Source organism: Aquarana catesbeiana, linkage group LG12 (assembly GCF_042186555.1).
Source record: "Aquarana catesbeiana isolate 2022-GZ linkage group LG12, ASM4218655v1, whole genome shotgun sequence".
Classification (NCBI taxonomy): domain Eukaryota; kingdom Metazoa; phylum Chordata; class Amphibia; order Anura; family Ranidae; genus Aquarana; species Aquarana catesbeiana.
This window is the reverse complement of record NC_133335.1, coordinates 97191390-97215638: the sequence shown is the minus strand read 5'-3', so window position 1 is coordinate 97215638 and position 24249 is coordinate 97191390.

Sequence of the window (24249 nt, the reverse complement as noted above, 5' to 3'; positions counted from 1 at the left end):
AGAGCAAACGCTTCATCAGCGATGAAAACTGAGGGGAGTCCATCCACATTCTGGTCATCAGGTGGCAATCCCAGGCCACCAGTCTGGAGACACTGGCACAGCTCGGTATGTGCAAACACTCCTCCGTCAGACATCCGGCCATTCTTTCCCACGTCCACTAACATAAATTCCAATTGTGCCGAGACCACCGCCATCAAAACTACACTATGGAACCCCTTATAGTTGTAGAAATAAGACCCCGAATGGGGTGGTGGCACAATGCGGACATGCTTCCCATTGATCGCCCCGACACAGTTGGGAAAGTCCCAATGGTCAGCGAACTGGGAGGACACAGTCTGCCATTCCTGTGTGTTCGAAGGAAACTGTGGAGTCAAACAAGAAAAAAAAAATATAAGTACTTTTAAACATAACTTGGATATCAGATTACACAAAAACATTCTTGAACAACAGCAGTTGAACATTATTAATATGTGTTATTTTTAGAATTAAAAAAAAAAAAATAAGGCCCACTTATAATATTACTCACCCCCTTTGATGGACCATTGATCAATTTGTATGTGGGGGGAGGGGTACTAATTGGGGCCAAGAAAACAACTGACAGTTGCAAACATTTGAGGGGGTGGGGGAGGGTAAAACAGTACAATGGAGCTGACAATATACATTGTTCAAAGGGCTATAGGCTAGAGGTATAAATGGACCCAGGATTGCATGGTGGGGAGGTTATTGAAGGGAAATACGCATGTAGGCCAAAAAATGATTAAGGTAAAAAAACAGGCATGCATGAAGATAAAGGGGATATTCCCAGCATATTCAAAGCATGGTAATTAGGTAACGAGGACATTCAGACAATACATTAGCAAACATTAAATGCATATCATGTAATGTTAAAGGAAAAAACTTACCTTCATATAGTCCTTCTGCAGGACCTGAATAATAGCAGAACAGGTCTCTGGGATTATGATCCCCAGAGCCTGGGGGGAGATGCCTGTCGAGAACTTCAAGTCCTGAAGACTTCTTCCAGTCGCCAAGTAACGTAAAGTGGCAACTAGCCTCTGCTCCGCAGTGATGGCTTGCCTCATGCAGGTATCCTGCCTGCTGATATAGGGGGTCAGCATAGCCAGTAGACGTTCAAAAACGGGGTCCGTCATCCTGAGAAAATTCCTGAAATCCTCAGGATTATTCTCACGGATCTCACGGAGCAAAGGCATGTGCGAGAATTGGTCACGCTGGCGCAACCAATTCTTCATCCATGAACTCCTCCTCACCCTGTTCATGGTCTGGACTCGGGTCAAAGTATTAGCCCCAACAACAAGTCCCCACGCAGCACAAACTCGAGAACGAGTACGTCCACGCAACATGGCTTCAAAATGGTCGGCTGGTCAAACAAACAAACTTAGAACAAACGCACTGAAGAACAGCAAGGCCTATGAAGAGCGACCTGAAAATCAGGAACGAGCGGACCAGAACGGCCTGCTAGGCAGGTTACGAACTGACCAACACGCACTGAAAAGCAGATACAAACCTCACAAGCACAAACTGAATGGCAGAAAACGATCAAAATAAGCTGAAGTGTAAAAAGCGCGAATTGTGTCTAACCAAACTTCTACTAACACAAGATAAACACGAGATTAGCAGAAGGAGCCCAAAGGGTGGCATAGTGGGGCTTGAACTTCCTTTTTTTAGTCCCGTTGTATGTGCTGTATGTCACCGCGTTCAAATCCATCGGACTTTTGGAGTGATTGTGTGTGTCCAAGTCCGTCCATTTTTAAGTCTGGCGCACCTAGCGTACAAAGTCTGTCGAAAAGATCGCCGGACCAAGTATGCCGTAAAGTCCGATCGTGTGTACGCGGCATAAGTGAATGTCCGTGAGAATCATGGCAATGCGGCTGAGGGGAAGGCTGAGAGGCGTATCACTGGAAAATGGTACATAGATGCGCAGTGTGACAGCCCAAAGGGAGGCTTGCGCAGAAGCAGTAGGCTACAGGAATCAGGAGATGTACACCTAATTTAACTATGTTAAAATATGTCTCAGTATTTCTTCCCGCCACTGGCCCACAACTGAAAGTGCTGCAGGTGAAGCACTTGAGTTAACCCCTTAGAGCACAGTAGATGCACACACCAGTTTACCCTTTAAAGGGCAAAGTCCTTACTCTCTGCAGTAGTGGTTCAAAGTTGGCCTGTATTCTCCACAAAGTATACATACTGGACCAAGTTAGGCAGGATCCTGAGAATACGCCCATCCAAACAGCCTTCAACTTCCCAGTGGGCATACTCTCTAATGCTGCGTACACACGACCGGACTTTATGGCATACTTTGTCCTGCTGACTTTTTGACGGAGTTTACGATGGACTTTCCGAATGAACGGACTTGCCTACACACGATCAACCAAAGTCAGACGGATTCATACGTGATGACGTACGACCGGACTAAAACAAGGAAGTTCATAGCCAGTAGCCAATATCTGCCCTAGTGTCGGTTTTTGTCCGTCGGACTAGCATACAGACGAGCTGACTTTTCGACCAGACTCGAGTCTGTCAAAAAGATTTGAAACATGTTTCATTTCTAGGTCCGTCAAACTTTTGGGGAAAAAAAGTCAGCTGGAGCCCACACACGATCAAATTGTCCAACGGACTCCGGTTCGCTGGACCAAGTATGCCGTAAAGTCCGGTCGTGTGTAAGTCTTCAGGGACAGGTTCCAACGGATGTTTGCACCATAGCCATGTACCAGAAAACACTCTGTGGCTAATGCCCACATTACACACAAATGATTTACTAAAGGCAAATATACTGTGCACTGCAAGTGCACTTGAAGTGCATTTGCTCTAGATTTGAAGGGAAGCTCTAAAATGAGGGAAAGCTCTGCTGATTTCTATCCTCCAATCATATACAAGCAAAAATGCTGTTTTTTATTTTTCTTGCATGGGATTGAGTATTGTTTGCAAAGTGAAGCTTTACCTCATTTACTAAGCTCCAGAGCAAGTGCACTTGCAATGTACAATATATTTGCCTTTAGTCAATCAACCCCACAGTGTCTAGAACAGTGTGGTCATGTTTTCAGGATTTCCCTCAGATGAAACGGCTGTGGTAATTACTAAGGCAGTGAAACTGATCAAATCACCTGTGCAAAATAATGGAGAGCCTGAAAACATGACCTGCTGGGGTGCCTTGTGGACTGGATTTGAGAAACACTGGTCCAGTCGAGAATTTCAGCAAAGCCCAGTGCCATAGGACAAATTACAGGCCAGCCCTGCTTCTTCACAGTGGGGTCTAGGTCCAACCACTTTCTGAGGATTAGCTGATCCAGAAAGTTGCAAAGTGAACCCCTCAGACTCTGTAGCAATGGTAACATCTTGCTAGATAAAAAAGGAATCTTTAAAAAAGCAGAAAAAAGTAAGAAATAGTTTTTCTTTTCTCACAGAAGAAAAGGTGTCTTACTCCTTCGATCATAAAAAAATGGAGTTTGCCGAGGGTGGTAGGGCTTATGCAGGGCTGCTTTACAGATTCGTTTTTCAGTGTCCAATGTCTTGAGAGCAGCAGCATAACCCAATGTACCAGAACTACAGTAATTCACCCTGTGTCCCTTAGTGTATGATTAAGCACTAAACATTTCCCAACTAATTCTTCCTAAAACTTTTCACCTACAGTATTTTGTAAGGAGGACATGCCCAACTGAACAGCTCCCAACTGTCCCTGATTTTCGAGGCACTGTCCCTGAATTGGAACAAAGTCCCCCTGTCCCTCTTTCCTCCTCTTTTGTCTCTCATTTTGGTCTGGTCTATATACAGTAGTCCAAATAGTCCAAAATAAAAAGATAGTGGAATCTAAAGCCATTGCAGCAGAATTTCACAAATTTTATAAGGCTTTATATAATATTCATACTGTTTCGCTGAGTGCGACAGGAGAACAGCGTAAATTAGAAATTCGAGAGTATATAGAAGACTCAGCGCTGCCCTCGCTGATGCCCACGGTAATTGAAGAAATAGATAGACCAATCTCTATCAATGAATTAAACGAAGTAATATCGAGTCCGCCAAAAGGTAAAAGCCCAGGACCAGATGGGTTTACCAATTTATATTATAAGAAATGTATTACCAGATTAGGAGGCCCGTTATGTAGCTACTTTAATTCAATTAATGCCTCCAATCCATTACCTCTAGAGGCCTTGTTGGCTTACATAACGATACTTCCTAAACCAGGGAAAGATACCCAGCAGTGCGCGAACTACAGACCCATCTCCTTGTTAAACTCAGATACTAAGGTTTTAGCAAAAATTTTGGCTCTTTGGTTACAGGACCATATATTGAAGCTAGTTCACTCTGACCAGAGGGGCTTTATGAAGGGTCGTGAGGCCAGAGATAATACCATTCGGGCATTACACACCCTTCATTGGATGCAGCACAGCCCTGACAAGGCCCCAAGAGTGATACTGTCAATGGATGCCGAAAAGGCGTTTGACAGGGTGAACTGGGGATTCATGACGGAGATGCTAAGGGGGATGGGTCTGGGGGAACGCATGATGGGCTGGGTTGCAGAATTATATGCGAATCCAAGAGCGAGAGTTAAAGTAAATGGCACACTGTCTGATTATTTCCAAATACGTAATGGCACAAGACAAGGGTGTCCATTATCCCCGCTGTTGTTCGCTATGATATTAGAACCATTTCTTTGCAAAGTGAGGGGAAATATTGAAATTCAGGGGGTACGGGTTGGACCAGTTGAATATAAAGTCTCGGCATATGGCGACGACTTATTATTCTTTCTCTCATCACCACAGACATCACTGCCGGCTTTGATGGCAGAAGTTTCTAAGTATGGAGATTTATCCAACTTCAAAATAAATTTTGAAAAGTCTGTACTGTTACCTAGTCATGTCCTCTTAGGGATGAAAATGATCTTGCAAAATTCTTATCCCTTTATTTGGAACAAAAACTCGGCATATTTGGGAATACATATCACAGCAGATTCTAAACTACTATATGATTTAAACTATGGTTTCTTAATGAAGGGGGTAATGGGGGACCTGCAGAAATGGAGGGGCCGGTTATTAACGTGGTTTGGAAGGGTCAGCGCCATAAAGATGAGTGTACTACCCAAAATAATTTATCTTTTCCACACAGTGCCAATTACACTCCCAAAAGTTTTTTTAAAACCTTACGAAAGGCCTTCATAGCATTTGTATGAAGTGATAAACATCCCAGATTGGCGTATGATATTTTGTGTAGAGGCAAATTGGAAGGAGGAATGGGACTACCAGATGTAGCTTTATATTATAGAGCAATGTCTTTAGTGCGGATCCTAAACTGGTGCCACGACCCCGCAAAGAAAATATGGGTCCGCTTAGAGCAGATAATGGCAGGCAGGAAGCTGGCCGGAATCCCGTGGATTCCGAGTACAGACAGGGGTCTCTCAAAATGGATGTCACCATTAACAAAGAGCACACTCTTAATTTGGGATAAATTAAATCAATCAGGAGACTACGCTCCTCAGATATCCCCTCTGACCCCATTGGAGTGGTACCCATAGTTTCCTTCAGGGGAGGAGGTGGGATTTTTTAGAGCTTGGGGGAGGGACGGGGATACAACATGTGGCAAATTTGCCCCTCATGGAATATTAACCCCCCCTGCGAGATTTGACATCGAAAATGGGGAGGATACCTATGGAGGAGTGGAGATACCATCAATTAGGGTGCTTTTTCAAGGGACTGAAACCCGGGATGACACCAGTGGGTTCTCTTACTGCTTTTGAATCCATGTGTGTAAATATACCCATTGAAAGACACTTGATGTCACAAATGTATAGATTGATTCTCGCGACACAAAACCAAGCGGTGCCATACTTTATTAGAGAATGGGAAGGAGAATTAGGTCATAATCTTACCACAGCACAAATTAAGAAACTAATTAACTTGACGCACTCTACGTCTATAAGCTCACAGATTCAAGAAATGTCATATAAATTTTTGACTAGGTGGTATTGGACCCCAGTTAAGATAGCAAAGAGGTTCCCGACGGCAGACGCCAGATGTTGGAGAGGGTGCGGACAGAAAGGCACCTTTCTCCACCTATGGTGGTCTTGCCCTAAGATTAAGGTGTTCTGGGAAGCAATCACTTCTTGGTTTGAAAGGTTATCCCCCGGACCAATAGAGGTGACGCCCTGGAATTTTTTGTTTCATGGAACCTCAATGTCTGTTAGAGTCTATAAGAATAGCGTTATTCCACACTTACTAAATGCTGCCAAATCATTAATACCTAGGCTATGGAAACAAACTAGAAGTCCAACCTTGGCGGACTGGAAGAAAGAGGTTAACTTAATAATGGAGGCCGAAAGATGGGTGCATGCAGTGAAAGACAATAAAGATAAAAACATTGAAACATTGGCAGGATGGGTGCGCTGCTTGAAAGAGATTAGATAGAGTAATGATGTAAAGAGCAGTGTGGTCTCTGGGTTCGCGGGTGTCCCAGGGGGGAGGGGGGATATATATAAACTTGTTGATTTTTTTTTTCTTCTCTTTTTCTTCCTCTTCTCCCTTATTAGTTTTTTTCACCCCCTTTTTTTTTTCTTTCTGAGTGGGGTTGAATACGGGGAAGGGATAAGGGGTGGGGAAATGGGAAGGGTTAGAACTCTTAGGTAGGAAGGAGGGCACAGAAGAGAAGGGATAGTCTGAATAGATATAGTAAAGGGAAGAAGGTTTATTTACTCACTGATTACGAAGGATGTATGGCTCATAAAAGCCTCATATAGTTCTCTTTTTTCTTTTTTTTTTTTTGGATATTAAGGTTGACGCTTAAGAGTGATTTGAATTGGCTTAGTAGCCTCCTAAACAACTTTTTGTGCAGGCTGAGGTGTTTTTTTTTTCTCTCATAAGGACGGAATGTCTTTTCAATTTTGTGGATTTGGAAAGGAAGTGTGGAGCACAATGGAAACACTATATCTAGAGGAAGAGATGAGATGAGTGGGAGTGGGGGAGGGGCACTATTGGTGTAGGGGTGGGAGAAATAAGGAAAGGGGAAGGGGGAAGGAAATGTTTAAATTTTATTTGGAATTTTTTTTTTTTGTTTGAAAGGTGGAAGAATTGTTAAGAATTGTTAATTGTTAATATAAAATGTATTTATTTAGATAAACTCGAATATTGTAGATTTAAAGTATGAAGTAATGTATATGATGGAAAATAAATAAAAATGTGATAACATATACAGTAGTTGTATATAAAATGCACTTTTTATCTTTCAAAAAGTGTTTCCCAGTGCTAACCTTTTCATCCAATTTCTAAATTGCTTCATTTGTAAATTTCAAAAGCCAATATAAAGGAAAAGTAGTGATAAGAAAAAGCACTTGTGGGTTTAAAGCGGAGTTCCACCCAAAAGAGGAACTTGCTTTCATTTGTCTCCTCTCCCCCTCCAGTGCCACAATTGGCACCTTTCGGGGGGGGAAGGGGGACAGGATACCTGTCTTTGAGAGGTATCCTTTTCCCACTTCCGGGAGTCCGCGCCTGGGCCTTGCGCATGCCCAGTAGGGTTCCCGGCGTAAAGCCGTAACGCTACACTGCCGGGTTCCCTTACTCACAATGACGGCGGCATCACCCAACAGCTGATGGAAACATCAGCTGCAGTGCCGACATCGCTGGACTTCTTGCTTTTAATTTTTTTTTTTTTTTTGGGCGGACCTCCACTTTAACACATTATCTTTTACATTTTCCTTTAAGGGGGCATGGCCCTAAGTCTACATACGTTTGCTAAGAGGTGTCCCTCATTCCGATCTCAAAAATTTGGGAGGTATGCCCAACTGTGGTTGGAAGTAGTAGAAGCAGGTTTGTCCTACATGTTTATTCAGCAAGGCAGTAAACAAACATACAGTAGTTTATTGCAGAAGGGCCTTCTATAGCAAGATTGCAATGTAGACAGGGTCAAGTAAATGCAGTGTCATTGTTTCTGTGTGGGACACCACCAGCAGGCTTCAGGCCTAGACTTGCTGGTGTGGACCCCTGCTCACAGAGGGAGTAATGTGGGATTAGTCTCCAGCAGTGGCATCCTCACTCTCACAGCTTCATTTCCCAGTAAAATAAAGAGAGAACAAATGCGGGACTTTGAATGAGGCACACAGGAGCAGAGGTATAACTTGAATAGGAAATGCGGTTTTTAAAAAAATGATACAAGAATTCATATAGTTACATATTTAGGCACATAGCTCTACATATTTAGGTACATAGCTCTATAATGATAATCTGTATTCATGATAAAATGCATTACAACAAGGACTTCTATTACACACATACGAAGATATAAATAAATAAAATTATAATAATAAATCAATAAATATGTGACACTATAAACTGTCACTAGAAAAAGGTGGCAAATTATAGGATACAGTAAAATTGGAACGTTCATACATATATAGTTGATAATTGTGCACACATAACGGTAGTTGTAAGCTCTACGCCGTTTCGGGACCTTATAGCCACTCATCAGGAGCATAACCGTAGTGACCACCTATAGATAGGGGAAATAGCAGTATTGAATGATTTGAGAAACAGGTGGGTAAAGGTAAAGCATGGATCCCACATTATTTCACTAAGACCATAGACTTACAGTTGTGTCTGCGCAATGGCGGTGCAGCCCCGAATGCCAAGCCAGCCAGTAATGCCAAGGTCCGAAGCAGAGGGAGCATGTCCAGGCGGCGATACCAACACAGGGAGCCTCCCAGATTGGGTCAGAGTGTGAGAGACAATTGTGGAGGGGTGATGAAAGTAACCTCAAAGAAGGAGGAAAAAAGAAAGGTCAACCTGGAAAACAAATACTCGGAGTGAGTGAGTAAAAGTGTAAAAATCGGGAATAAAGTGTAAAACCAGTGAGAAAAAAATAGGATGGAAAAAGTGATAGGGAAGTAAAAAAGAAGAAAGAGGGAAAGTGAGGAGAATGAATGAGAAAGAGGGAAAAAAGGGGGAAAAGGAAGAAAAGAGAAAGAAAGAAAGAAAAAAAGGAAAGAAAAGGAGGAAAAAAAAGGGAAGAAAAAGAGTGGAACCTGGGAGAAAAGAAAAGCCAGGGCAGTCAAAGAAATAGCCAGAAGAGGAAAAGGTGAGTGGTAAACGAGTGAGAGGAAACATATCTACTAGGAGTGGATAAGGGCAAAAATGCCAGCAAGCATGTTGTTGAAAAGGGATGGTAGATGGGGGAGAGGACCAGCGTGTGAGACCCCGCACTGGGAGAGGACACTGCGGGGAGCGCCGCAACAGAGTTACCCCCAACGTCAAGCACCAGCTTCCTAAAGGGAGCAGGGAAGCACCACGACCCTGCCAGCTAGCCACCCAGACTGGCCAGTTGTGAGTGCCATACTGAGCCCACCAAGCGCTGGAGAATGGAAACTCAAGCAGCCGCTATAAAGGTACCACGAGGACGCTAAACAGCCGGTGCGAGAGGCATGACGTTGACGCGCAGTGGAGGTGACCCCGCCTGCCCCAAGTCAGAACAAGGCGGAGGGGGAATCCCCAGTGCACGTCGCAGCTTCGGGACATGGCAGGAAAGGCAAGGTAAGAACAAACAGCGGCCGAAACCACCAGTGCGCAGACACAATAGGAAAAATCAAACTGTCAAAGGACCAAACAAATGGGATAACATCCCAGTGATTAATTCTATACAGAAGCAATTAGAACACATAACTGGGAAGTTTAAAGTAAATGGTAAATAAATGAAAAATAATGGTATATAAAATAAGGCAAAATTAAAAATAAAAATGAATAATAAATAGAAAATGGGTTGAAATAGTAGTGTAGTTGTTAGTAATGCCGCCGTGTGCCTCCATCCCTAATTAGTCGATTAAAAGGGGTAGGAAAATACATGTTGGGACTTTAAATGAGGATAGTGGGGCCGTTCGAAACCCCTCCTCCATCCCGGTTCGATAATAAAATAAAGAGAGAACAAATGCGGGACTTTGAATGAGGCACACGGGAGCAGAGGTATAACTTGAATAGGAAATGCGGTTTTTAATAAAATGATACAAGAATTGATATAGTTACATATTTAGGCACATAGCTCTACATATTTAAGCACATAGCTCTATAATGATAATCTGTATTCATCATAAAATGCATTACAACAAGGACTTCTATTACAAACATACGAAGATATAAATAAATAAAATTATAATAATAAATCAATAAATAAGTGACACTATAAACTGTCACTAGAAAAAGGTGGCATATTATAGGATACAGTAAAATTGGAACATCCATACATATATAGTTGATAATTGTGCACACATAACGGTAGTTGTAAGCTCTACGCCGTTTCGGGACCTTATAGCCACTCATCAGGAGCATAACCGTAGTGAACACCTAGAGATAGGGGAAATAGCAGTATTGAATGATTTGAGAAACAGGTGGGTAAAGGTAAAGCATGGATCCCACATTATTTCACTAAGACCATAGACTTACAGTTGTGTCTGCGCAATGGCGGTGCAGCCCCGAATGCCAAGCCAGCCAGTAATGCCAAGGCCCGAAGCAGAGGGAGCATGTCCAGGCGGCGATACCAACACAGGGAGCCTCCCAGATTGGGTCAGAGTGTGAGAGACAATTGTGGAGGGGTGATGAAAGTAACCTCAAAGAAGGAGGAAAAAAGAAAGGTCAACCTGGAAAACAAATACTCGGAGTGAGTGAGTAAAAGTGTAAAAATCGGGAATAAAGTGTAAAACCAGTGAGAAAAAAATAGGATGGAAAAAGTGATAGGGAAGTAAAAAAGAAGAAAGAGGGAAAGTGAGGAGAATGAATGAGAAAGAGGGAAAAAAGGGGGAAAAGGAAGAAAAGAGAAAGAAAGTAAGAAAAAAAGAAAGAAAAAAAGGAAAGAAAAGGAGGAAAAAAAGGGAAGAAAAAGAGTGGAACCTGGGAGAAAAGAAAAGCCAGGGCAGTCAAAGAAATAGCCAGTTAACAGTCCACATATTCCCCTTACCCTCCCTGGCTGTGCCAGTTGAATCCTCTCATGTACAGGTATAAGTCATTAATGGCAATAATAACAGAGATGAGTCTAGTTCAACTTTTCATCTTTTACTCGGCTTTCCACAACAGGCACATAAAAGTGATAAAATCTGGGTAACAGCTGTCATTACAGGATAATCCTCAAAGCATAACCTCCTGCACTCAGGTATGGTCCTTAGTGGTAAAATTTTGTCTAAAGACACAGACGAGATCGCCTCCAATACACCTTACTTGGCTGATGGCATGGGAAGACCTCTAAATGTCAATAGGTGGCTTGGACATTTAGAGGACGTTTAGAGGTCTTCCCATGCCATCAGCCGAGCATGGTGTATTGGAGGCGGTCTCGTCTGTGTCTTTAGACATGCTTGTGTCAAACACATGTTTGTGAGTACCCACTTGTGTTACTACTTTTTTAATAAAGATTTTGTTATGATAATGCACTAGGTCGGTGCATCCTCTGTTTTGTTGTTTTGTAGGATAATCCTCAGTCCTTTCTCCGTGTGATGAACTCATCTGCTCTCCTACATCCGGAAATACAGGGCCCCCCAAGTTCCCATGAAGGCTACAACCGAGAACTCCCTCTTTGTTTTCAGTCCATACTAGAACACTCTCCTCCCACTACCCTGTTCTCTGACTATACAGTATATGCACTGGGGGAAAAGGCAACACCTACAGGCCAAACATGAACACCGCACCTCACCCCAAATATCAGGGACGGGTAAAACATGTACATTTCCTATTGCCTCCTAACACACTCTTACAGTAGTATAAATCAAACTAAACATCTGCTCTTCTGAGCCAATAATTAGACTTATGGCAGAATACAGGGATCCCCCTGAGGGGAAAGACTTTATTTGCAATATGGCATTCCAGATTACATTACATTACATTAATTATTTGATTACCAAGAGGGGAATGTTTTTTTTCTCAACAGAAGTGGAATTACTCTTTAAGGTCTGAGAAAATAGATCTCCATAGCAGAAAAACCACCTCATCAGGAGGAATGTTTTAGGAGACTTTTAAGGTACTATACTAATCCATATCCACATGTGAATGTCAATTTTAGAATTTTTTTCTTTATTTCTAATGTAAAAAGAACACTTAGGCTTATATTATTTCCTGATTATAGGATTCCCCCTAATGGCAGGTTTTATCCTACTCAACACTCTACAAAGCCTCCGGGCTCCAGGACTCAGTCCACAACTTCTTAAAAGCTGAGAAAACAGATCTCCATAGCAGACACAAACCCTGAAGCTCCTCACCATGTGTAGGTGAGAAACCAACCTCCGACATCTAGTAACAACACTAATGGCGGGCTTTATCTCACCCAAAGCATTACAAAGCTTCCAGGCTGCAGGGCCCAGACTAGAACTTCCTAAAAGCTGAGAAAACAGATCTCCTTTGCAGACACATGCCCTAGAGCTCCTTACCATGTTTAGGTGAGAAACCAACCTCTGAGGTCTAGTAACAATACTAATGGCAGGCTTCTATCTCACCCAAAGCTTTACAAAGTCTCTGGACACCAGGACCCAGATTAGAACGTCTTAAGAGCTTAGAAAACGTCCAGAGGGTAAATACCTCAAAGTAATTAAACAAAAACTACACCAACAGCAGCTAGTGGAAGTGTGGAGAATCCTGTACCCTAAGGGGAGGGACTTTACACATTATTCTCAGGTACATTCATCCTACTCGAGAATCGACTATGTCTTTTTAGATCATCAGCTTCTAGAGGGGCTATTAAAGGCAGAGGTGAAATCCTTCACCCTCTCGGATCATGCCCCGGTTATAGCAAGCTTGGATTTAAAGAATATATCAGATAGGCAAAAATCACTTCTATTTGATCAGGGCATAGTGGAAAATTTGAAAAGGGATTTGAATTTATTCTTTAAAGAGAACAATGTAGAAAATATTGCACCAACTGTATTGTGGGAAACCCACAAAGTATTTATGAGAAAGAGACTGATAGTAGAAGGAGTTAAGAGGAAAAAAATATGGACAGCACAAAAACAATCTCTCCTACAAGAAATTCGGAAATTAGAGCAGTTGCATAAAAATTTAAATGATAATAAGGTAAGGGAAAACATGAGGCTCTGACAGATCTGATGGAGCAGGAGTCCAAACGAGCTTTTATTAGAATAGCTAAAAGACAGTATGTTATATATAACAAGTCCCACACAAACACTCCCAGAGGTTTTGTGATGCCCTGTACACACGACCGGTTTTCCCGTTGGATTAAACTCTGAAGGTTTTTTTGACGGAGTTCCGACAGAATTCCGCTCAAGCTGTCTTGCATACACACGGTCACACCAAATTCCGACCGTCCAGAATGCGGTGACGTACAACACGTACGGCGGGACTAGAAAATGGAAGTTCAATAGCTAGTAGCCAATGCGTCGTTTTTGGTACGTCGGAACAGCATACAGACAATCGGTTCTCCCAATAGGAATTGGTTCCGTCAGAAAAATTTAGAACATGTTCTCTTTCTAGGTCCGTCAGAATTTTCGACGTAAAAAGTCCGATGGGGCATACACACGATCGGAATATACGATTAACAGCTCCCGTCAGACTTTTTCTGTCAGACATTCTGCTCGTGTGTACACAGCATTAGAGCTGAGTGACTATGGGGATGTATCAAACCTTAAGATCAACATGGAGAAAACTGAGATATTAGATATCTCAGTTTCCTCAGATGAAGGAAGGGATCTTAGAAATTTTATCCCTTTAAATGGAGGAGGAGCGGATTGAAATATCTGGAAGTGTTTCTGTCAATATCAACAACGGACCTATATCAGGATAATTATTTGCCCCTATTGAATAAAATTAAACTAGACTTGAGAGGATACTCTGTACATAGACTATCATGATTCGGCAGGATAAGTGTTATCAAAATAATGACTCTCCTGAAAGCCTTGTATATTTTTCAGTGTCTCCCGATAAATATTCATGTGGCATACTTTAAAACCCTTAGATTGATATTACAAAAATTTATATGGAATAATGGGGGCAATCGTATTGCCTATAAAATTTTGAGCAGACGAAAGGAAAAGGAAGGAGTACTATGGAGAGTCATGGACTGGGTGCATGGCTCTCCTTATAAAAAATGGGTGTCACTAGAAGCAGAGCTGAGCAAATTAGCCCTTAGTGAGATTATTTGGATTCCAAGGCAGTACAGAGGCTCCTCTAGAGAAATGGCTCCAATTACCATAGAAACTTTGAGAGTATGGGATAAACTTTTTAAAAATACACTTTGGCAGTATAATAGTCCCCTGATGCCGTTGACAGGTAATAATTATTTCCCTCCAGGTAAGGACAATAAATTGTTCTTAAAATGGACTTCCATGGAGCATTTGAGGTTAAAGGTTGTCCTGAATGGAAATGTCCTATTTTCACTATTAGAACTGCAAGGAAAATATGGGGCAACATCATGGAATACATGGAGGTATAGACAACCTCAACATTTTGTAGAATCTCTTCCGAAACCCCTTCGCTCAGTTGGTGAGCTAAATTCATGGGAAAGATTAGTCGATCAAGGAGGAATAAATAGACAGGGGATTTCCAATGTATATAGGATGTTGATGATGCCCAAGATGAGGAATCCCGGTGCCCCGTGGAGGGGTGGGAATTGGAATTGAATCATTTATTGCCTGAAACAATGAGAAGTAGAGTCTTTGACTATGTTCACTCATCTTCAATGGACACAAGGATGAAGGAAATTAATTATAAATTACCATATTTATCGGCGTATAACACGCACTTTTTTCCCCTTAAAATCAGGGGAAAATCGCGGGTGCGTGTTATACGCCGATCCCCTGCGATCCTGACCTGCCAGAACGAAAAAATCGCTGACCGCGATTTGAAAATGGCGCCGCCGGCGCCGAAATACACAGTGCCGGTCCTCGGCTCTTCTCGGCCGCTTTCGGTTTCACTCGAGCGCCGCCCGAACCTAGCCGAGTATACTCGGCTAGTTTCGGATAGCTCCGCTCACCGTCCGAGTGGAGCCGAAAGTGAACGAGAGCCGCCGAGAAGAGCCGAGGACCGGCTCTGTGTATTTCGGCGCCGGCGGCGCCATTTTCAAATCGCGGTCGGCAATTTTGAAGCTCAGAGGCTTCAGCAAGACTGCACTGGGGCAAGGCTGGACTGGGGCAATGCTGGACTGGGGCAAGGCTGCACTGGACACTGGGGAAGGCTGCACTGACATGGCTGCACTGACATGGCTGCACTGGCAAGGCTGCACTGACATGGCTGCACTAGCAAGGCTGCACTGACATGGCTGCACTGACATGGCTGCACTGACAAGGCTGCACTGACAAGGCTGCACTGACAAGGCTGCAATGATGGGCATTTAAATGTAAGTTTTTTTCCCTTCAAGTTCCCTCCTAAAAGTTTTTTTTCCTTAAAATTCCCTCCTAAATTGAGGTGCGTGTTATACGCCGGTGCGTGTTATACGCCGATAAATACGGTATTAATTAAGTGGTATTACATCCCAATAAAATTGTATAATATCAGACCTGTCCCCTTTATGTTAGAGGGAATGTGGGGAGTAGGGATGGGCTTTAAGTTTGGGTCGAACATGAGTTCGACTCGAACATTGGCTGTTCGCCAGTTCGCCGAACTGCGAACAATTTGGGGTGTTCGCGGCCACTTCGAAAGCCGCAAAACACCCTTTAAAAGTCTGTGGGAGAAATAAAAAGTGCTAATTTTAAGGGTTAATATGCAAGTTATTGTCATAAAAAGTGTTTGGGGAACTGGGGCCTGCCCCAGGGGACATGTATCAATGCAAAAAATTGTTTTAAAAACTGCCATTTTTTCGGGAGCAAAATGACATTTCTAAAGGGGAAAAAAAAGTCATGAAGTAATAGCAGTGTCGGCTATAGTTTATTGTCTATAGGAGAAATCAAAAGTGCTAATTTTAAGGTTTAATATGCAAGTTATTGTCATAAAAAGTGTTTGAGGACCTGGGTCCTGCCCCAGGGGACATGTATCAATGCAAAAAAAGTTTTAGAAACGGCCATTTTTTCGGGAGCAGTGATGTTAATAATGCTTAAAGTGAAACAATAAAAGTGTAATATTCCTTTAAATTTCATATCTGGGAGGTGTCTATAGTATGCCTGTAAAGTGGTGCATGTTTCCCGTATTTAGAACAGTCTGACAGCAAAATGACATTTGTAAAGGAAAAAAAGTCATTTAAAACTACTCCCAGCTATAATAAATTGTCGGTCCGGCAATACACATAAAAGTTCATTGATAAAAACGGCATGGGATTTCCCCACAGGGGAACCCTGAACCAAAATTGACTGGTATGGATATTAAGGGGAACGACACGCCAAAATTTTTAAAAAAATGGCGTGGGGGTCTCCCTCAAAATCAAACAAATGGCCCCTGCCCCCACCTATAACTGGCCTTCACAGCAAGGAGGGCTATCACATGAAAGACAAAAACAGAACATTCCTTAGCTCAACTTACCAACCAGTCTGCCAACCAACCAAATTAACCTGTCCAACAGTCTGCCTAAAAACAGGGGTTTAGTTAGCATGCATTTGCCAAACCCCTTACTAAACCCCTGTTTTTAATGCAAACTGTTGGACAGGTTAATTTGGTTGGTTGGCAGACTGGTTGGTAAGTTGAGCTATGGAATGTTCTGTTTTTGTCTTTCATCCCCCTCAAAATCTATGCTTAAGGGTCTGGTATGGATTTTAAGGGGAACCCCATGGCAAAATTTTTTTTAAAATGGCATGGGGTCCCCCCAAAAATCCATACCAGACCCTTATCTGAGCACGCAACCTGGCAGGCCACAGGAAAAGAGGGGGGGATGAGAGAGCACCCCCCCTCCTGAACCAGGCCACATGCCCTCAACATTGGGAGGGTGCTTTGGGGTAGCCCCTCAAAGCACCTTGTCCCCATGTTGATGGGGAGAAGGCCCTCATCCCCACAACCCTTGCCCGGTGGTTGTGGGGGTCTGCGGGCGGGGGGCTTATCGGAATCTGGAAGCCCCTTTTAACAAGGGGACCCCCAGATCCTGCCCCCCCGTGTGAATTGGTAATGGCTACCAATTCACAAAAAAAGTGTCAAAAAGGTTAAAAAACACAAGGTACGGTTTTTTCTTTTATTAATTTCTTCTTCCTGCTTCTTCTTCCATCTTCTTTCTTCTGGTCTTCCTTCAGAGTTCTTCTTCTTCCTCCATCTTCTTCTTCTCCATTTTCTTCTTCTCCATCTTCTTCCTCCGCTCTTCTCGTCCCGCATTTTCCTCTGGCTTCTTCTCCACTCCGTCCGCACGATCTGTCCACACTCCGTCCGCACGTCCGCACCCCCTTTTTTTTCTTTTTCACGGAAATGGCACTTCCAAAGAGGAATTTTTAATAGGTGATAAAAGTTGAAAGAAAATTTTTTTTTTCTTTCCTCTCATAAATCAACAAAAAGGGATGGCTTAAGTTGTGTTTTATTTAGATAAGAAGGAATGTCACTAAGAGAATTTCATGTTACAATTAGGGGATTAAAGTAAGGCACTGTTGCTATATAGTAACTAGGCACTTTTAGTGGAGTAGTTCTCGATGGAAGTAAAAATCGAGAATTTGTCCTCTTCATAAATTTATAAATCAATAAGGTTTGGGAAAATAACTTTTTTTTTTGTTTGTTTGTAAGAGATCACTATAGTAAATAATTGGCAAAAGAACTTTTACTTCTTTTTCTTTTTGTGTTTGTAAGAGATCACCATTGTTATTTAGTAACTAGGCACTTTCATTAGGTCAGTTCTCGATGGAAGTGAAAATCGAGGATTTCTCCTCTTTATAAATTTATAAATCAATAGGGTTTGGGAAAATCACTTTTTTCTTTTTTTTTCACTATAGGAGATAGGTGAGGGTTTTTTTGTTTTTTATTTGTGTTTTTTTTTTGGTCTGTCCCATTGTGGGGGAGGGGGGGACTGGGTGGCGTGGGATGATATAATACCTTTAACATGATGGATTACCTCTGATATGATGGAGTACATTATTAGATAGGTCCATGGTTATATTGATTGTGTTTTATGTTCTGTTTTTATTATGAATGTTTTGTATACGCTTGTATATATTTATATGGGATTGAATTGAAATGGAATGTTTTTGTATGTATAAAAAATTAATAAAAATAATTGAAACAGAGCTTAGAAAACAGATCTCCATAGCAGACACAAACCCTGGAGTTTCTCACCATGTGTAGGTGAGAAACCAACCTCCGAGATCTAGTAACAACACTAATGGCAGGCTTTATCTCACCCAAAGCTTTACAAATTCTCGAAACTCCAGGACCCATTCCAGAACTTCCTCACATCTGAGTAAACAGATCTCCATAGCAGACACAAACCCTGGAGTTCCTCACCATGTGTAGGTGAGAAACCAACCTCCCAGGTCTATTAACAACACTAATGGCAGGCTTTATCTCACCCAAAGCTTTACAAAGCTTCCAGGCTTCAGGACCTATTCCAGAACTTCTTCAGATCTGAGAAAACAGATCTCCATAGCAGACACAAACCCTGGAGCTCCTAACCATGTGTAGGTGAGAAATCAACCTCCAGGCGCTAGTAACAACAATAATGTAAATTCTGCAAAGGCTGGTGCTTTTATGCTGCTGTTTGATTTGCTGAGGACTAAAATAAAATAGTAAGTTGCTTTAATAAAGTTTATTTTTTCTTACAGAAAGCCGTTCTCTCATTTTGGCAGCCAAAAATGTAGTGAGTATGATTATCTGTAGTGAGTCTAGAATCAGCCAGTAAGCACAGCACAAGAGAAACATTCTTGTTAGAGGTCATAACTCTAATGGGGAAAGCTAGCCTGACTTCATACAACTACTGTTTCTGGCCCAGAAGGATTGATGTATTACACACAATGTTGGAACAAAAATCTATCCCGGTATAAGAAAACAACAGCCATAATGGTAATTAAAGTGAGGTTAGAAGAAAGATGATGAAGTCAGGGATATGGAAGCAAGAGGATGGAAGTGAGATGGGTGAGGAAATGAGGTACATGATGAGATAAGCCTGGGGTTCTGGAAAGGAAATATACTTGGCAACCTTACTGGAAAATTTAGTTTTGTGGACTGAAGGGACACAATTGAAGTTTGTCAGTGTCTGCCAATACATTATATAGCTATATTAATGGACAATAAGACGTGAGTCACAGTTATGTGTACGTTGTAAATTCACACACAGCCTTACTTGCCATATCTGGTTTCCTTTAAAACCATAACTAGAACATATACTACTGTCACTGCAAATAAAAGCATGCTCAGACTAATAATCATGCAACTACGGTAATTGTTGTTCTGCTAAAAAAAAAAAAAAAAATCTCAGCGTATTAGAAAAAAATAACCTGTCTTTTTTTCTGTAATATCTACATTTTAATACTTGCAGATTAAAGTATATATAAACCCTAACACATTCTTTTATTTGATCCCTTTAGGTATGTTAAATATAAATTTAAATGGGTTTTGTTTTATAGATATATATATATTTGATCCTGCCAAAAATCCAGTGACCTCATAACTTCCTATACATTCTGCCTGTGCTGCACTCTTATCAGTTAGCAATATTGTTAGCACTGCTTAGTTCTCTTTGTGGACTATAAAACACCTTCCTCTGTTATGAACATGAGGAATGAGGGAGGTGTTCTGTAGTCTTAACATGCTTCCTGCCCTAGGATGACGACGCTGCTCCTTCACAGATACAGTTCCATCAGTGTTGTCAACCTAGGACAGAAGTGTTTCACTGGCAAGGCCACTACATGAAAACAAAGGAGGAAAACTAATGCATCTACCACACCTAAGGACTGGTAATCTAATATATTGACATTTTGTTCTTAGCTTTAGATACACTTTAGTCCTATATAACACAACCAAAGTTCCCTTTTTATTACAGCATATTAAAGCTAAACTTTAGGGTTTAGGATCTAAATTGCATAGTTTCATTGGTCCAGCTTGGACTAATGTAAGCATACATATTTAATACCTAAAGGAACCTGTGGAAAGTGACACTCACTCGCACATGGAGTTGCTCTTTCGACACTGTTACTAACATTGCCACCATTCACAGGACACCTTGTAATTTTTAATGCATACAAGGTCCTCTCTGAAAGGACAAGGTAGAAATCTCGACTTTTCCGCCTCTCCTTTTTACCTTCTCAAATCTGAGAATGCCTTGTTTTCACATATATGCAGAGCAAGCAAGCTCTTGTGGTCCTTGTGCAGTGGACAGCGGATGATTGCAGTGATCTTTATAGTAGCGCTGAATAATAATAAGTATGCAATTACTCACCTCTTTCCACAATCTCTTTATCGCTAACTCTTGTAATCTACTCGCCATAACCGAAACCTGGCTTCATGAATCCGACACTGCGTCTTCTGTTGCTCTATCTCACGGTGGTCTTCTTTGGACCCACTCCCCCAGACCCAGTGGACGCAAAAGAGGGGGTGTTGCAATCCTTTTAGCCCCACATAGTACCTTTGAAGTACTTCACCCACCTCCCTCCCTGTCACTCTCCTCATTTGAGGCGCACTGCATTCGTCTCTTCTCCCCAGTTTCTCTAAGGATAGCTGTGATCTACCAGCCCCCTGGTCCAATATCATCCTTTCTTGATGACTTCTCTGCCTGGCTACCCTACTTTCTCTCTTCTGAAATCCCCACAATCATTCTCAGGGACTTCAACATTCCTACTAATACTAACATTCTTGCAACATCCAATCTTCTCAGTCTGACCTCCTCCTTTGACCCGAAGCAATGGATACATGCTCCTACTCATTCTGAAGGAAATACCCTTGACCTCGTCTTTTCCCACCTATGCACTCCAGGCAACCTCTCCAACTATCCTTACCCTCTCTCTGATCACCACCTCATTAATTTCACTCTCTCCCTCTCCTCCGCCACCGCTCCCTCCAAACGGTTACCCGTAGAAATCTTCACCATCTCAACCCTTCTCTTCTCTACGACTGACCACCTCTATGTAAAAATCGCACCCCTGTTCTGCACCGACCTAGCCACTTCTGTCTACAACACTTCACTTCCACCCTCACTGGACACACTGGCCCCCCTCACTACACACAGAATTAGGCCCCATCCCGTTCAACCGTGGCAAACAGATGATACTAGAAGTCTGAAAAAAACACAGCCGTGCTCTCGAGCGCCTGTTGCATAAGACGAAGTCCCAGAAAGATTTCAGCCAGTATAAATCTGCCCTCCAAAAATACAATTCCAGCCTCCTCACTGTCAAGCAGACCTATTTCATCACTCTCATTAAAAACTTATCATCCCATCCCCGTCAACTCTTCTCTACCTTCAACTTTCTATTTCGCCCTCCACTGCCTCCACCCACGAACTCACTCACTGCCCAGGAGAACGCCAATCACTTCAAACAGAAGATTGATACATTCGAGAATAAGGGGGGAGGTCAGCACCAAAAAGGAAACACAACATACAAAAGTACCAACATCCCTAATAATAGTGGTGTAAGGAAAGTGAGAGAATGGGACTTTAAAGGTACATCATATACAAGGCAAGACAAATATAATAATATAAAAAATATAAATAATTTATTTAGAAAAGACAAGATAAAAATAAGGACTGTAGTTACAATCATAGTCCTGGGTAAGCACACATATCCTAACCCTGACAAATGAGAGAACTGAAATCACATGAAAAATGTTCCCATGTCCTAGAGTTTCGACGTGTTTCACCGTGACGTAAGTGTATAAGATAGCAAAGTATGCACAACCTTGAATGTTTAAACAAAAAAGGAAAACAAAAAAACACAAAAATTAATACAATACAATACAAAGGAATTAACACAATATAACATTGCATATGCATAACCCCATACCAACCACAAAACAGAAAATACCAAAAAAAAAAAAAACACTGCACACAAACCCAAAAGAAGCCCAAACTCCATACCTCAAAGATGAGTCTTGGAGTGAGCACAGTTGGGGGGATCCCAAAGGGCCTCAAAACCTGCATCCAAAACCAGTCCAAAAATTGTCAGCTCTCCCGTAGGGAGGGATGTGATTTGTGTGGTTAGGACAATCTGTTGAAAGTGCAGCAATGCCTGCAATGTATTAAAATAAGCTTGCATCATATTAGGGATGAAGGGAGCACAAGTCCATATAAAATTCATAAATGAACTGTACTCACCACAAACCTATATCTTTATTGATATAGTAATATCTTAATTGGGAGCTCAGAAGGATGAGAGAGCCACACAGGGCAAAGGCGTATCCCTTTATGTATGAACCAGATACACCCATCTAAAGAAACTAAAAAGACACATAACCGCCTTTCAAATATTCTATACTATGAAAAATTCTCCAACCTATCCCTATAATTTCAGAATGTGCCTCTCACCTCGGTATGTCTTACTATTAGACTGCTCCAGTCTTCCTTAGACGCCAAGGCTGAGAAGACACATAGGGATAGCAGAGTACCTAGGAGCCAAACCCACAAAAGGGCAAAGATGACTAGGATTGATCTACACAACAAAAGAATACATATGCAGGGCATCATCATTCACAAGTCCACCAGGGTCCCAAACAAGAATGTGTCCAGTCCTGCTTCAAAATAGAGTAAATACCTTAAATCTCGTCCGTGTCTCTCATGAGCTCCCAGCTTGTTAAAATGCCTCTGCGCCGTGTGAGATTTAAATATCCCTCCCCATGGCGCCAAAACACGGAGTGTGACGTCACGCTGCAATGACGCCCCGCGGACGCAAGGGGGAGGTAGCACGCAGTACGGACTGACGCCCGGAAGCTGGAAATAATGATAACATCCAGTACACAGTCTGACACGGCTGATACCGGCCGTGCAGACAGTGGCAGAGAGCAAACCTAAGCTGCACTCTGAATAAAAAAATAAAAATAAATGTAAATAAAAATTAAAATAAAAAAAAAAGGGGGGAAGGGGGAGCTTAGTGAATGTGAATGTGATCAGGCGCGTACATTACATTTAGCAAATTTCGATTAACATTGATAATTAATTATCTCAAATAAATAAATAACTGTGAATTGAATATAGTACTTACTATACAGTTTCTTCCCTTCTTGAGAGGTCAAGCAGCTGGCAATACCCACCCAAAAGCACAACTACCAGGCACAAACCAAGATGCACACACGCATAAACACTGGATGACTCCAAGGGACAAAAAGAGTGATGTGAAAAATGACGGTATTAAAGAGACTAATGTATCAGAGCAATTACCCACAAACAAAGTAAACACTCCAGAACGAGGGGTACCAATCACAAGAAAGGCTTGTAGCTGATGCCCTCATTAAGGCCCGGGAACCGGGTTGCCTGTAGCGTATAGATCCATCTTGTCTCTAACTGGAGAAGCTTCTTGTCAATGTCCCCCCATGTTTGTGTTGGGGAGATGTTCAAGGCTAAAAAAAACAATGATCTTAAGATTAAAGTTGTGATACAGCCCCACATGTCGACTTATGGGTGTTTCCATCTTGTGTTTAGAAATCAGAGATACATGATCTCTGATTCTACAAAACAGTGGGCGCTTCATCTTCCCCACATAAAATGCTCCACAGCGACATTTCATTAGATACACAGAACCAACTAATTGACAGTTGGTCCTGTGCTTAGGAGTCCAGGTGTTGTTGGGGAGCTCAATACTTTTTCCCGCAATAATAAAAGGACAGAAGCTGCACCTGCCACACGGGTAGGTGCCCAGTGATCTGGTTTTGGATATGTCCATGCTCATGTGATGGCTAGTGACCAGGGTGTCTCTGAGTGAGATGAGAGGATCTTTTGTAAGTAATCTCTGGATAGGGTTTGATAAATTTACAAACTATTTTGTTGGCTGCCAGTAGATACCAGAATTTATTGTGGATGTTCCGTACTTTGGCATGTTGTTGGCTGTATTTGGTAATGATGCGTATCGATGTGGATGATTTGTTCCACCTGGGCTTATATAATAAGTTGTGTCTGTTAAGATTTTGTACTCTATTGAATGCTTTTTTTAGACATGTTCTACTATAGCCTCTGGCTAAAAGATGATCACGCAGCAAATTTGTCTCGTTCTGAAAGTACACATCCTGTGCACAGTTGCGTTTTAATCTTAAAAACTGACTGTAAGGAATACTTCTGATCAGTTTTTCAGGTTGCGAACTGCTGGCATGTAACAAGCTATTACCCGCTGAGGGTTTTCTGTATAAGGTAGAGCAAATCATCCCTGTTTCATTGGTAAAGATTTCTACGTCCAAAAAAGTTATCCTTGATTGGTCAAAGGTATATGTAAATTTAGGATTGTATGTATTCACCTGTAAT